The sequence below is a fragment of the Oryctolagus cuniculus genome, chromosome 18, assembly GCF_964237555.1.
Source record: "Oryctolagus cuniculus chromosome 18, mOryCun1.1, whole genome shotgun sequence".
NCBI lineage: Eukaryota > Metazoa > Chordata > Mammalia > Lagomorpha > Leporidae > Oryctolagus > Oryctolagus cuniculus.
Genome location: NC_091449.1, coordinates 29,352,262 through 29,361,783, shown reverse-complemented (window position 1 = coordinate 29,361,783; position 9,522 = coordinate 29,352,262). Strand labels below are relative to the sequence as shown.

At 38.9% G+C, this 9,522-nt stretch overlaps 1 pseudogene; it reads left to right on the top strand.

Annotated features, from left to right (window-relative positions):
• The first annotated feature begins 9,148 nt into the window (after positions 1-9,148).
• LOC127488326 (U6 spliceosomal RNA) lies at positions 9,149-9,216 on the top strand (annotated as a pseudogene).
• The last annotated feature ends 306 nt before the right edge of the window (positions 9,217-9,522 follow it).

Sequence of the window (9,522 nt, the reverse complement as noted above, 5' to 3'; positions counted from 1 at the left end):
TGTGAAAAAAGCCAAAGAAATGCACAGTCCAGTGTGATATTGGGCTTGATTTAGTCACAAGGAAACCTGCTGTTTCCGGATTCATCCACCCCTCCCAGCTGACTGGCTGTGGAATTAAGATTGAATTCACCTGAAAATCGCACTCTCACTCGAATTGAAAGGAATTAATATCTGTCCCCTCAGAAAAAGTGTTCCATTTCCTTTTCCAAAGCACAAAAAAATATCTTGGTCATCCTGGCTGTAGATTTCTAATCTTAAAAGGCCAATTGGTTGTTTTCTTTATTTCATAATGTATCCTCTGTCTAAACTCTTGTTTGTATTGCATCAGAATATAAAATTTGGTAATAAGAGGGCAAAACCAACTCAGACCCAGAAAACATTTAGGAAATTACCGCTCCAGAAACCAAAAATCAGCTCAAGCCCCCAAAACAATGACAGCAAGCCTGAATTGGAACAAGCCAACACCTGTGTCCTGATTGAAAAAGACCATTCCACTGGTTCCCTGAACTCCATATTCCAGCCTCAAAACCAAAGCTCACATCAGAAAATTCATTAGAAACCATGATACCTAAGAAAAATGAAAAAAAAGCCAAAGAAATGCAAGATTCCTTTGTGATATTGGACTTGGTTTAGTCACAAGGAAACCAGCTGTTTCCGGATTCATCCACCCCTCCTAGCTGACTGGCTGCAGAATTCTGATTGAATTCACCTGAAAATTGCACTCACACTCAATTTGGAGGAAATTAATATCTTCCCTTCAGCAGAAGGGTTCTATGTCATTTTCCAAAGCCCAAAAACTCATCTTGGTTATGTTGCCTATATTTCTAAGCATGAAAGCCCAATATGTTTTGTTTTTCAATTTCATAATGGATCCTCGGTCTAAACCCTTGTTTGTATTGTGTCAGAATACAAAATTTGAAAAGCAAGAGGACAAAACCAACTCATACCAACAAAACATTTAGGAAATTGCTGCTCAAGAAGCCAAAAACTGGCTGAGGCACCACCCAAAACAATGACAGAAAGGCAGAATTGGAACAACCAAACAGCTGTGCCCTGAATGAAAAAGACGAGCCCTCCTGTACCCTGAACTCCATATTCCAGCCTCAAAACCAAAGCTCCCACCAGAAAATGCATTACAAACCATGATAAGTAAGAAAAGTGGGAAAAAAGCTAAAGAAATGCAATACTCCTTAGTGACATTGGGCTTGATTTAGTACAAGTATACTGGCTGTTTCCGGATTCATCCACCCCTGCCAGCTGAATGGTTCTAGAATTCTGATGGAATTCACCTGAATATCACAACACTCGATTTGGAGAAAACTAATATCTGTCCCCTCAACAAAGGGTTCCATTTCATTTTTGAAAACACAAAAACTCATGTTGGTTGCATTGTTTGTATTTTTCTAAGCATGAAATGCCAATTTTTTTGTTTGTTTCATAAAGGCTACTCTGTTTGAACTCTTGTTTGTATTGTATCAGAATACAAAATTTGGGAATAAGAAGGCAAAACCAACAAAGACCCAGAAATAATTTAGGAAATTACCACTCAAGAAATCAAAAATCAGCTGAGGCACCCAAAATGATGACAGAAAGCAAGCCAACAGCTGTGCCCTGATTGAAAAAGCCCATTCCTCCTGTGCCCTGAACTCCATATTACAGCCTCAAAACCAAAGATCACATCAGAAAATTCATTACAAACCATGATAAATAATGAAATTGTGAAAAATGCCAAAGAAAAGCAAGAGTCCATAATGATATTGGGCTTGATTTAGTCACAAGAAAACAGCTGTTTCCAGATTGATCCACACCTCCCTGCTGAGTGGCTGTGGAATTCTGATTGAATTCACCTGAAAATCACACTCTCACTCAAATTGAAGGGAATTAATATCTGTCCCCTCAGAAAAAGTGTCCCATTTCCTTTTCGAAAGCACAAAAACACATCTTTGTCATTGTGCCTGTATATTTCTGATCCTAAAAGACCAATTGGTTGTGTTTTTATTTCATAATGGCTACTCTGTCCAAACTCTTGTTTTTTTTGTTTTTTTTTTTTTGTTTTTTTTTTGTATTGCGTCAGAATACAAAATTTGGGAAGGAAGAAGGCAAAACCAACAAAGACCCGGAAATAACTTAGCCAATTACCACTCAAGAAACCAAAAATCAGCTGAAGCACCCAAAACAATGACAGCAAGCCAGAATTGGAGCAAACCAACAGCTGTGCTCTGATTGAAAAAGAACATTCCTCTGGTTCCCTGAACTCCATATTCCAGCCTCAAAACCAAAGCTCACATCAGAAAATTCATTACAAAACATGATAAATAAGTAAAATGTGAAAAAATCCAAAGAAATGCAAGAGTCCTTAGTGATATTGGGCTTGATTTAGTCATAAGGAAACTAGCTGTTTCCAGATTCATCCACCCCACCTATCTGACTGGCTGTGGAATTCTGATTGAATTCGCCTGAAAATCGCACTCACACTCGATTTGGAGGAAATTAATATCTGCCCCTCAGCGGAAGGGTTCTATGTCATTTTCCAAAACCCAAAAGCTCATCTTGGTCATGTTGCCTATGATTTCTAAGCATGAAAGCCCAATATGTTCTGTTTTTCAATTTCATAATGGATCCTCATTCTAAACCCTTGTTTGTATTGCATCAGAATACACAATTTGAAAAGGAAAAAGGCAAAACCAATTCAGACCAACAAAACATTTAGGAAATTGCCGCTCAAAACCAAAAATTGGCTGAGGCACCCAAAACAATGACAGAAAGCCAGAATTGGAGAGAGCCAACAGCTGTGCCCTGATTGAAAAAGACCATTCCTCTGGTTCCCTGAACTCCTTAAGCCAGCCTCAAAACCAAAACCCACATCAGAAAATTTATTACAAACAATGATAAATAAGAAAAATGTGAAAAATGCAAAAAAGAAAAAGAAATGCAAGAGTCCTTTGTGATATTGCGCTTGTTTTAGTACAAGGAAACCAGCTGTTTCCAGATTCATCCACCCCTCCCAGCTGAGTGACTGTGGAATTCTGATTGTATTCACCTGAAAAGAGAGAACATTTATAAGTATATTGGGACTGTGAAACCTGTCATTTACCAATCATATGTTAGACTGAATCATAGACCAAATATAGGGAAGAAATCCTATGCATGTAAACCTTGTGGGAAGTCATTCAGTATTAAATTCTGCCATACCCTCCATCACAGCACTCATATTGTGGAAAACCCTCATGTGTGTAATGATTGTGGAGAAACCACTCACCAGAAGTCAGATCTCATTAGACATCAGAGAATTCACACAGGGTTGAAATCTTACAAATCTAATGACTGTGGGAATTTCTTTGGCCAGAAGAAACACCACATAAAACATCAGAGAATTCACACAGGGGAGAAACCTTATGAATGTAATGACTGTGGAAAATCCTTTGGCCAGAAGGCAAACCTCATAAATCATCAGAGAATTCACACAGGTGAGAAACCTTATGAATGCAATGACTGTGGAAAATCCTTCGGCCAGAAGGCAAACCTCATAAATCATCAGAGAATTCACAGAGGGGAGAAACCTTATGAATGCAATCATTGTGGAAAAGCCTTTGCTGAGAAATCAAAGCTCACAAAGCATCAGACAATTTGTACTGGGGGGAAACCTTATGATTGCAATGACTGTGGAAAAACCTTTGCTGAGAAGTCAAACCTCAGAAAGTATCAGAGCCTTCACACCATGGAGAAAGCTTATAAATGAAATGACTGTGGAAAAGCCTTTGGTCCCATCCTTGCATACCAAGGATAAATCCCACTTGGTCTGGGTGGATGATCTTTCTGATGCATTGTTGGATTCAATTGGCCAGAATTCTGTTGCAGGTCTTTGCATGTATGTTCATCAGGGAAATTGGTCTATAATTACTTTCTTTGTTGCACTTTTTTCAGGTTTAGGAATGAAAGTGATGCTGGCTTCATAGAAAGAATTTGGGAGAATCGCCTCTCTCTCAATTGTTTTGAATAACTTGAGAAGAATTGCAGTTAGTGCTTTAAATGTCTGTTAGAATTCAGCAGTGAAGCCATCCAGTCCTGGGGTTTTCTTGGCAGTGAGGTCTTTATTACTGATATCATTTCCATCTGGTTATGTGTGTGTTTAGGTTTTCTATATCTTTGTTGCTCAATTTAGGTAGGTTTTATGGATGGAAGGATGGTGGAAAGCCTCTTTGCTGTACTTCATAACTCATAAGATATCAGAGTATCCACACAGGGAATTTTCTACTTGACCTTTTTGTGCAAGTTATATCTCATGAAATATTAGAGAATTCACCAAGGGGAGAAATGCATGAATATAATACATGTGAATAAGCCTTTGTGGTGCAAATCAGACCCCATCAAACATAAAAGAATTCTCATGGGGAGCAATTTTATGAATGTAATGACTCAGAGCCTTTTACCATAATTCAGCCCTCATTATACATCATCAAATTCATATAGGGAAAAACTCCTTTGAAAGTAAAATCCCTTTAATTAGAAGCCATACCTCATAAGACAACAGGGAATTCACATGGGAGAGAAACCTTATGGGTGTAATGAGTGTTGGAAAGCTCTGCCCAAATCTCTCCTTATATCAGAATGCACAACATATATATCTAATGAATGAAATAAATGTGAGAAAGTCATTTCACATAGGTAATGCCTCACAATCCATCATGGAATTTGAACAAGGGAGAGACCTTAACAATATAATGAATGTGGAAGAGCTTTTCTCCAAAATTCATGTAAGTATTGTGACAAAACCTTTTGCTGGAAATCACATCCTATCCAACAGAGACTCATGTAAAGAAAAAAGCTTATAAATATTATTAGAGTCAGAAGTCAATGGTACATCAGAGAATTGACACAGGTGGTTTCTTAGGAGTATACTGATTGTGTAAAAACATTTTCTTTATTTCAGGCTTGTATAGATACAGAATTCACAAAAGGTGATAGTCTTTGCATGCTGTAAATACGATAAAACCTTTAGCCAGAAATTAGACATCAACAGACTTCAGAGAATTCATAAGGAACAAAAGTCTATGCAATGAATTTGGAAAATGTATTTCTGCTATAAATCAGTCTTCAATTCCCATGAATAGACTCACAAATGAGAAAACATGCATGCATAGAAAAGTTTTGTACCATAAATTATCTCTAGATGGTAAACTAATAACTCACACAAAAGAAAAATCATGAGTGTAATGGAATTGGGAAACCCTTTGCTATAAGGCAGATTTCCAGAAAGCTTAGCAAGATTACAGAACAGTCTCTGAAAATGTAACATGTCTGAAAGATTTGTTGGCATCACAAACTGGAGGATAGCTCAAGTGCATGTGTTTTTGTGACCTGGCATCCAAATTGATATCTCTTTTTCTTTGATGAATTCCTTGTTTATTTATTTAACAGATATAGAGACAAAGGATTCCTGTCCATTGATTTACTACTATATGCCCACAATTGCCATGGTAAGGTCTATGGCAAAAACTGAGTGCTGGGGTCTGTGAATCTGATTCATCACTGATAACATTGAAGACATTGGTTCCTGGTTCTTATGCTGCCATGCATGGAAATGTTTCTCTAATTTCATTTTCAAATAGTTCATTGTTAATATAAAGAAATGCTTCTAATTTTTAAAATTTCATTGAAATAATTTGTGATTAATGTGTCCTAGTCATGCATTATTACAGGGTGTAGTGCAATATTTGCACACATTTATGCAGTAAAAAGTGATCAAGCTAAGCAACTACAGTTTTATTAATTTTTTAAAGAGTTATTTATTTGAAAGACAGAGTTACAGAGAGAAGTAGCAGCAGAGAGAGAGAGAGGTCTTCCTCTGCTGGGTCACTCCCCAGATGGCCGCAATGGCCGGAGCTCTGCCAATCTGATGCCAGGAACCAGGAGCTTCTTCCAGATCTCCCACTTGGGTGCAGGGACCCAAGGACTTGGGCCATCTTCTACTGCTTTCCCAGGCCATAGCAGAGAGTTGGATCAGAAGAGGAGCAGCCAGGACTAGAACTGGTACCCACATGGGATGCTGGTGCTTCAGGCCAGGGCGTTAGCCCACTGTGCCACAATGCTGGCCCCCAAGCAACTACAGTTTCTAATTCTTCTCCATGATTTGAGACTACCAGCTCCTCTCCTTCAGTTCTTTACACAGAACCTAATATGGTTGAATGTAGTCATCTCATTATATTATGGAACACCAGAAGTTCTTTCTGCCTCTTTGTATTTTGATACCTATTATCCAATCCCCCTCTATCCCTAGCTGCTTCCCTTCTCAGCCTCTAGTAATCACAGTTCTGTGTTCAGATCCATTATTTTCTCTCACTTCCACATGTGACAAGGACCAGGTGACATTTGTGTTCCTGCTTCTGGCTTATTTCAATTAATTTAATAATATTTTGTTCTTTTTTGTATCTAAATGAAGTTGCCCTGTCCATTTTTTTCACTGATGGACAGCTAGATTGGTTTCAAATCCTGGCTGCAGTGAACTGTGTTATAGTGGCTGTGTTATGGGAAAATTGCTGTATCTTTGATATGCTCTTCTCCTTTCCTTCTAATAAAATTTCCTTATTATATATAGCCAAGAGCAAGATAACTCTCAAATGGTAGGTCAATTTTTATCTTATTTTAAATTTTTGTTATTTATTTTAAAGAGTTACAATAGAGATAGGGACACAGAGAGGTCCTCCATTAGCTGGTTCGCTCTACAGATGACTACAAAGGCCAGAGTTATGCCATTCTGAAACCTGGAGACAGGAGCTTCCTCTGGGTCTCCCACATGGGTGCATGGGCCCAAGGACTTGGGCCATCTTCTACTGCTATCCCAGGAGGTAGCAGAGAGCTGGATTGGAAGAACAGCAGCTGGAACTAGAACTGGCATCCAAATGGGATGCTGGCCCTTCAGGCCAGGGCTTTAACTCACTGCACAACAGCGCCGGCCCCAATTTTTATCCTTTTTAAGGAATGACCATACTGTTCTGCATAACATCTGTACTAACTTGTGTTTTCACCCACCATATATGACGGTTTTCTTTTCCCATGTGCTCTCTAGCATTTGTTATTTTTTTATCAGTTTGGCATAAAAATGATATAGTATTGTTCATGTTTTTGTGTATTTTGAAATCAGTTAATTTGTTTATTAAATCTTTATTATTTGAAAGGTGGATTTAGAGAGAGAGGGAAAGACAGAGATAGCTTTCATCTGCTGGCTGACACCCCAGAGAGTTTCAACAGTTGAGCCTGGGGCATGCTGAAGTCAGGAGCTTCATCCAAGTCTCCCACATCAGTGACAAGGACCTGAGTCCTTCGTCCATCTTCTGCTGTTTTCCCAGGTGTTTAGCAGTGAGCTAAATTGGAAGTGGAGATTCCTAAACTCAAAGTGGAACTCAGATGTTATGCTGGCCTCACAGATTGCAGCTTTCCCCACTTGGCCACAATGCCAGCCCCTCTATCAATTTAAGTCCTCAAAAATAGCTCAGTAATGTTGGCATCTATCTCATTTTGCTTTTTCTCTGTTATTATTCAACTTATTGATTTCTTATTTTTGTTCACATTATTCCTCTCAATTGCTCTACCTGAGGTGAGTAGGGCTGCTGTGTTGCTTAAATGAAGTGTATGATTTAGATTACTCATTTACTGAGTGCATGTCATTCACATAGCACTTCACTGAAGTTCTACTATGTCCCAAATCCTCTTCTAGGCACAGAATTCAGACCACTTTTCTCTTAGGCCTAGATCTTGCCTTTAACATACTACTAGGAATTTAGTAGCTCATGAAATCTGCAGACTGCATAAATGAATGAATATTTTGAGGGCTGTGCTTTTGTGGAGGAACTTCATAGGAGACCGAAGGCATAAAATAGATCAAAAGTATCCACAGTATATAGAATGTATACTATTTTACAAGTCACAGAGAAGAGGAAGAAGAAGGAAAGTAGTAAGACTAGAAAGTTTGTGGCAAGACTAACAGGCACTGGTCAAGAACTTAATAAGCCCATTAGGAAAGCAGTAAGGTTTCTTTTCTTTTTTTTTTTTTTTTTTTAAGGAAAAGTTTTTATTTCTAGTGATGAAATTGGCTACAGAACATTATGAAAGTTTAAAAATACAAAGAGAAATTGTCTATAATTAATAGATTCAAAATTTGACAATCAGTGAATATCATCATTAGTCATTACCAACAAAGATTCAAAATTTGACAATCAGTGAATATCATCATTAGTCATTACCAACAACAGTTATTGATTTGAAAGGCAGAGTGACAGGAAGAGGGAACCACTGTTTCACTCCCCAGACACTTGCAATAGCCAAAGCTTGACCAAGCCAAAACCAGGAACTGGGAATTCATTCTGGATGTCCCATTTGGGTGCAGGGACCCAAGCACTTCTGCCATCCTCCGTCTCCTCCCAGGGTGCACACTAGCAGAAACTTGCCTCAAAGCAGAGAAGCTACCACTCAAGCCAGGCATTTGTATATGGGATGTGGGTGTGTGGTGGAATGAGAAGGCCATGTCAAGATGGCTGCTGGCAACAGAAACTGCCTGGCAACAGGCTGTGATTGGATGTCTTCAGAAACTGCCTGGCAACAGGCTGTTGCTGATTAGGGCATAGACAGCTCCTTGACCAAATTGGCTGCCTTGGCTATTTAAGCTGCTGTACCAACTGAAATAAACAAGTCTGGGGGCTGCTCCACTCTGGTGTGCTTTCACTGGACTCCCAGGGTCTTTGTGGTGACTCCGCGCCTCTTGCCCCCACAACACTCCTCCTCTCAGAACGAATCCACCTCAACATGGGTGTACCTATGGGTGGGTTAACTCACTGCACCACAGCCCCATCTATTAGTGATTAATTGTGTAAATACAGGTGTACAAAAAGCTGTTTTCTCTTGCAACCTAATTAGATAGCAAGCCCTCATAGATAAAAAAAAAAAAAAGACAAAGTTATTTCTATGCCAAGGAAATTACTCTGTAGTCTTTCTCTTATAAACTACGTATTGCTGAACCTAGATAATTTTTCCTTTATTTAACAATGACATGAAAATGTCAGTTGAGTTGGTTTTCCTGAAGACCTTGTTTCTTGAATATTGGTGGCTAGCTGAGATAAATTCTTTTCATCTCTTTCTTGCTTTGGCAGCACATGTGCTCGCTTCTGCAGCACATATACTAAAATTGGAACGATACAGAGAAGATTAGCATGCCCCTGTGCAGTAAGGTTTCTTTACCTCCCTGTAGACTCTGCTCTCCAGAGGTGAACAGGGTCCTCTAAACCCACTTGCTGCACACACAAACACCTGAGCATTGTGTTCTCCCACAGGTGTTGGAGACTGATATGGTGTTCTGATTTATATTTACATAATGGCTAGTGACATCGGGCATATTCACATGTTTTGACCATTTACATTTCTTCTGAGAAATGTCTATTCAGATCCTTGCCTGTTTCTTCACTGTATTTTTTGGAGTTTTTCCAATTCATGTAAATGTTCTGGAAATCTGTAAACATTCAGAGTTTTAAT